This window comes from Rhyacophila brunnea, unplaced genomic scaffold (assembly GCF_057557595.1).
Source record: "Rhyacophila brunnea isolate RB1 unplaced genomic scaffold, BYU_Rbru_1.0 scaffold_66, whole genome shotgun sequence".
In the NCBI taxonomy this organism is placed as follows: domain Eukaryota; kingdom Metazoa; phylum Arthropoda; class Insecta; order Trichoptera; family Rhyacophilidae; genus Rhyacophila; species Rhyacophila brunnea.
The window spans coordinates 1,945,875-1,953,301 of NW_028233335.1; positions in this window are offsets into that span (position 1 = coordinate 1,945,875).

Genomic DNA, 7,427 nt, shown 5'->3' on the forward strand with positions numbered 1-7,427 from the left:
ATATGGATTTTAGATACAGTTGAAGGGCAAAGATTAGGCAGGCGTAAATCTTATTCAACAATGATGCTGGGTCTTTATAATGTTGAAAGTTTAGGACTACACTTCATATTTTTTACGGTGTTTTTAGTTTAAATTCTACATTTTTTATTTTTATGCTTTATAATTATGGGTTAAGCAAGAGTTGGGCCCTAAGATGCGTTTTTAACGACCTGTCCTGAAATATTTTTCTAAAACCCATTTTTTATTAGACAAAAACTTATAATTCGGTAACTATAAACAGTAAATAAAAAAGTAATAATAATAGAATAATGAATAGAATGTAATTTTTATTTCGTGTTCATAATTTTTTGTTATCAATGATTTTAATTGCGACAAAAGCCTTTAATTGTGTTATGTTGCTTGTTTACATGAATCACAAGCGTAAAGCTATGATTTTCTGTTTTATGATATAAACCATATGCAGACAAATTTTTATAGCCTCTCGGGATATCAATACTTAGTTTTGAACCTTGAAGAACAAATTAATATTTGTTATTTGTTTATGTTTTCGTATTTTGTATTGTGATTTATACCCGTACAAAGTCGTATTTTTCTTATTTCAATTCTCTCTCCCATACATAGCACCAACATGAAACCCAGTCTGTTTCCTCTACTATGAATATATTTACTTCCATCGGCTCTATAATCGTATTATGGTCACTGATATTATTTTTGCTTCCCGATAAAATTATTCTTACCCCATTTCTATCAATAATTTTCGCAAAACACGTTGTTCTTCTTATCAAAGCCAGAATCTTTTATGCCATTTTTTATTTATTTACACCAGATAAAATACAATCAAATAAATTATAATATTTTGAAATTTTAATATGGGGCATATTTTTAGTGCTTTTGATATAAGTACGGGTTCTTTTTTTTGCCATTTAATCTACCTACATTGATTTTATTTTTACAAGGCTGGATTATAAGATTTTCCGAACGAATGTGGCAGAATACTTCTCCGTATTATCCTCTAGTATCTCATTGGTTTTGGTTTTTTTTATCTTTAAGAGGGTAATCTAGACAAATTAATAGCGAAAATCAGACACGAAAGAGTTCCGCTAGTCGATTGTGATTCAGTAAAGGATTAGAAACGTATAAATATTAATTTTTAAGAATCGAATTTGGGGATCATATACGATTTTTTTTTTATTTTATAAAAATAAAAAAATGATTTGGGGTGGCTTAGCTAAAACCCTGCAATAGATGCTAATATACACATTACTAAAGTAAGAATTTATATGTTTTTAAATTTTAGTATTATGAAATAAAATGTATAAATTGAACCGATTGAATTTCAATCATGTTTTTGGTTTCTATATTTTAGTTCGTTTGTCCACATAAACAAAAAGGGGCAGTAAATATATTTTTTCATTATCGATTTTTTGGTCTATATATAATTCTTTTTTCATTTCCTATACATTTATGATATAGATCGAATACGAATGTAGAATATGTTTCTATTTTCACCTAAAATATAAATAATTGTTGCTATTGGCATAATTGTAATTTTAATCGATATTAATGTTAATAAGAAGCCTATATAATACACCACTTCACTAAAAAAAAATTTTTTAGACTTTTAAATGATAAATCAATAGATTTCTATTCTTTTTATGTATATTATATAGTTTGAATACTTGGAATAACATTTTAGCGTGAGTGTTCAGAAATATCATAAAATATCGCAATTAAACAATTGAAAATTTTTAGTTTGAAGAAAATTAAAATAGTTATTGTGAATACCATAAATTAAGCTTATAATATAAACTGATAAAGATATTTACAAAAAATATGAAACTACATAAAGCATAAGAAGACCACATTCATCAAAAATTGTAAAATCGATTCATTGGCTAATATTATAAAATATATAAGGTTTTTTTGTCTGATTTTCTGATTTATTAAGCTATTTAAAGTTTTTTATTTAGTTTAATATAATAATAGATAAGATTAACAGTAAATTCTTAGTTGTTTATAAAAAAAATATGCATGATATAACTACTTTATGGAGTCATCTAAAGTTTTTCTTGGTTATTTAAATATCGATAAGATAAAACCAACTAGTAAATTCACATATATTATCTTGCATACACATTTATGATAACACTCATTTATAGAATCATCTAAAGTTTTTCTTGATTATTGAAAGATTAATGTGTTAAAACTAATTAATGATTTCTTTATTTTTTTTTGGTGGGATTTTCGAAAATAGTGATAACATAAAGGGCAAAAATAATTCAATGAATTGTTTTAAAATGAGTATGTCTTTTCTGAAGTACTAACAAGACATAGAAACAAATAAATTTCATGGCTATTTTATAAAAAAGGTTTTGCGATATAAGCTTGAATCTTAAGATTTATGATAAATATTGAATAAAAAACATCAATAATACAAAAGAATAATGAATTTAAGGTTTACTACTGACGATTTTTAAAATAAATAAATCAACAAATATGCTAGGAAGACTTCAGAAATAAATTTTTATATTTTAGTCCAGGCTCAAATCAATTTTGCTAATTTTTACGAGCCATTGGATATAATTTATAATATACTAAAAACCTTTTTCTCAAAACAATGCATTTTATTCTAATATTCGAGAAATAAATAATTCTCATTATTTATTTTATAATTTTCGCTGCTATTCAATGTCCGTTTGATTTAATGGTTTAACATAGCAACTATTTTATCCTTTCCTTTTTTTGATCATATTTAATGATCGATTCGAACATGGTATTCTCTATTGCCATTTTTTAAACGTTAAGGAATTATCAATATTGTTTTCAAAATTGATAATTATTTTATGTTATATAAAAAAATTTAATCGGTTTTTTCTAAACTGTAAGTCATTTACTTCTCCTATTATTATTTTATGCTATATTTAAATACCTGCCTATCAATTCATAAAAATCACATATTCGATTGGTTATAAATTAATTATTATTTATTGTTTTTTATCTACACATATAAGCTGGCTATTAAATATTTTTTGTATAACTATATCTATAAAATAATAATATTTCACTGCTATCATATAATCAATTGGTTTAAATTTTTAATTCCGTTTTTAATATCTAATATATAAGTTCGCATTTAAATATTTTTTTGTATAACTATATCTATAAAATAATAATATTTCACTGCTATCATATAATCAAATAGTTTAAAATTTTTAATTCCGTTTTTAATATCTACAATTTAAGCTCGTTATTAAATATTTTTTGTATAACATCTTCAATAAAAATAATATTTCGCTGCCATCACATATTCAATTGTTTATAAATTAATTATTCTTTATTGTTTATCTACATATATAAGCTCGTTATTGAATAATATTTTCAAAACTCTGTCTATTGACTCGTATCTATTCGTTTATACCGTCATTATTTTCTTTACCTTTCATTGGTCCATCAACATAGAACATTTTAGGCCTATACTCTTTAGATTCGAACATGATACTAGAATTTCTAAACTTTCTAACCAAATTATCGATACCCTGAATACTAGCATAAGTGAGTTTGGCTATTTTATTGGATCTAAATTTTTTCCATCCTTTATTATTAATTTTTTTATAGAATGAAATGACAGATTCGCAGTCTACAAAATTGATGAAAGCGTAACCAACGTTGCATTTATTTTTAAAATCCATACGAAGGTATATGAAGTTAAAGCATCCTTCGTGGTGTTCATTTATCATTTCTATTAACATTTGTTGGGTGTATTTGTTTGGAATATTTTTTATCATACATGTTGTTCGTGTGTCCATATTGTTTTCTATGTTTGATATTATTATGTTGAAGTCTAATTCTTTTTGGGGTGGTGGAAATGATGTCATTTTTTCGACGTATGTGTTGTTTATTGGGTTGTAAATGTATTTTTCTTTGAAGATTTGTTTGGTTATAAAAGGCATTATTTGCGATGTAAATACAGAGGCAGGATAAACCTTACTTATCATTGTCGGTGGGAAGTTTCTATTTTCTTTATTATTATCACCAATATTAATCCCCTTTTCGAACTTATTTGAATTGTCATTGGCAGTTGTTATGGTATTATTAATCAAGTTTTCAAAATTAACACTATGATCATTTATAGTCATTCTGGTATTATCAATACTGCTTTTAAAATTAGTACTGTGGTCATTTATAGTCATTCTCGTATTATTAGACATGTTTTCAAAATTATTACTACGATCATTTGTAGTCGTTCTGATATTATTGGTCATGTTTTCAAAATTAGCACTACGATCATTTATATTCGTTCTGGCATTATCATTCATATTTATAATTTTTGTACTACGATCATTTGTAGCCGTTCTGGTATTATATATCATGTTTTCAAAATTTCTTGTACTACAGTCATTTGTAGTCCTTCTGGCATTATCAATTTTAGTTTGAAAATCAATATTACACTCATCAATGTTTGTATTGGCTCTCTTCTCGAAATTATTATGATATTCTTCTATAACACCTATCGAATTGGTTTTTCTTAATTTTTTTTCATCAATATTTCTTTCCTTGTCCATATCATCTATAGGAAAATTGTTTTTCTGGTTATATTTATTGTGAAGATATTCCTCGTCAAGCAGATCCTCATTTATTATGCTGTTTGTTTCTATATTTTTTATTTTATCATTGATGTTACTTAAGTTTTCTTTATACAAATGCACAGTACTCATTTTTTCTAGCCTAGATATGCTCTTATCAGTATCACTTTGATTCTCAATATTTATAATTCCTAGCTTACTACCATGAATCTGGTTTTCTTTGTTGCAAACTATATATTTTTCATCGTCCGGTATTTGGTTTATGTTATCAGTAGAATATTGAGAAATCTTAGTCTTTTCTTTATTAGATGAATCATCATATAAACCCATGTATCCATCTTTTATATGCATCTTATTTTCAATATTTTCTTTATTTCTAGCCAGTATATTTTGTTTTTCTCCATGTACATTTTTATTATTGATTTTCTTTGCATACTTTCCTTTTTCTTCTGTATTATTAATTATATCATACAGATGTTCACTCATATACTTTTTATCATCGTCCTTAATTTTCCCATATTCAATAAAATTCTCATCGATTTTATATTTTGACTCTTCTTTAGAATATATATCATGGTTTCTCGTATTGGATTCTATTAGATTAAAAGTACCAATCTTTCCTATTTTTGTCTTGAAAAAAGATGGGCAATAAATATTATTATCGGCTTTTGCATCCATGGTGTTGTGATTTTTGTCTTTCATATGGATAAAACTAGGTTGATTTGTAGTTAAAAGGCCATTTTGATGTGCTGGTTTGTTGTAATCAATATCAAAATTATCCTCTTTATGATAATTTGATGGATTTGGGTGTTTTAAGTGGTTTTTGTGATCATTTGTGCTCATATTATAACTATTATACATATCAGAATGGTATTTTAAAGGATTTGGATTTTCAAATTGATTTTCCTTAACATTCGTGCCCATTATATAACTATTATACATATCAGAATGGTATTTTGATGAATTTGAACTGAAGTGATTTTTCTTATTATATGTACAATCGATATGATTATTATTACTATTATTATTCTCAGAATGATAACATGACAAATACGGATTTTCATATTGTTTTCCCATACAATTTGCAACATTTATATCATTATTATTGATTGTACTATTTTCTTCAATAGAATATTTATCTTTTATTTCAGTAAAAATACTTTTTAAATACTTTCTATCAATCACATCATTATGATATTTCATGGTCTTAGGAAAGAGTAGATCAATAGAGGTTCTATTATCATGTGAATTATTGACATTGGTATGGTGTTTATCGTTAATTTTATACTCGTTACTCTGGTTTCTATGTATTAAAGGTTTAAGATGTCTGATATTCCTTTTTAATTCATCAGCGCAACAATCAATACTATTTATAAAATTATCAAGGGCTATTGAATCTTTTTTCTTTGTATTATTAAGCAAGTATATATCGTAAAAGCTAAGTACTTTATCTATATTTTCTTTCTCTTTCTTGTTAACACCATCGTTATCATATATATTTTCTGTTTCAAAATTTGTTGATTCCGTGTCACTATATATAGGTTCAAAATTACTTCGTTTTTTTAGGTATCGTGGAAAACTAAATTTGGTTTCCGAATTGTATTTTTGTTTTTTTTCATACCCAGTATCATCATGTATGGTATCATCATGTATAGTATAGTCATGTATAGTATAGTCATGTAAAGTAAAATCATGTAAAGTAAAATCATGTAAAGTAAAATCATGTAAAGTATCTTTTTTTGCTGGTTGAATAACTTCTTCTTTGCGATTTCTAGAATCCATATCACATATGTTTGTTTTACATGGAATACATTTATCGATGTTTTCAAACCCACTTCCATAATTTTTGCATTCTCTAGAATCGACATGACATATTTCTGTTCTTTTACTTTTAACTCGAATATCGATGTTTCCAAACCTATTTCCTTCATTTTTACATTTTCTATCTGTTAAAAGAAAATTAATTTCATTTATCTTGTTCTCTACATCAAATGTACTCATATCATCATCAAATTCCCCGTTCAACTGTTTCTTTGAGTACAAAATATGCGAAAAATTATTGCCGTTATCATTATTTCTCATATACTCCAAACCATAGATCTTGTGGTTATTGAAAGCCACAAACAAAAAATCATGGTTTAGTGTCACAAATCTTTTACAAGCATGTTTATCTTTCATGCTGTGATCTATAATGGTGTCGATTGTGGTTTTTAAATTTTTTTTTGTTAAATTTGTGCTAGAACCACAACGATTTTCATTATTATTTGATAATGTTTTTTTAGATAGCCCCTCTTTATAATTACTGCTTCTCAATGGAACTATGTGATGAATGCTACCATTATTAGTGTTAAAACGGTGAAAACCTGTTTTATTGCAAGTATCGCGAGTTTTAGGATTACATGTATCGCGAGTATTAGAATTACATGTATCGTTATTATCTGGATTACATGTATCGCGAGTATTTGGATTACATGTATCGCGAGTATTTGGATTGAATTTAATGCGAGTATTAGGATTAAATACATCATTGTTGTTTAAATTATACATCTTGGGACAGATATTATATTCAGAGCCTTGCAAATCTTCATTATTATTTTTTAAATCATCATGGGAAGCTGATTTAATGTCATAACCGATATTTTTTTCTTTATATGTGTTGTGATCAATAAGGATCTGTGTGGGATTACTAGTAAGTTCTCCATTTTCATATTTACTTATATCTTCTTCTCTATTTTTTAATTCACAATTAGTTATTTTCATGCAATCATATTTACCTATATCTTCTTTTTTTTCCGAATTAATGGTCATTCCCCTATTATTTATAAGTTTTGTGTTGTTAATTGT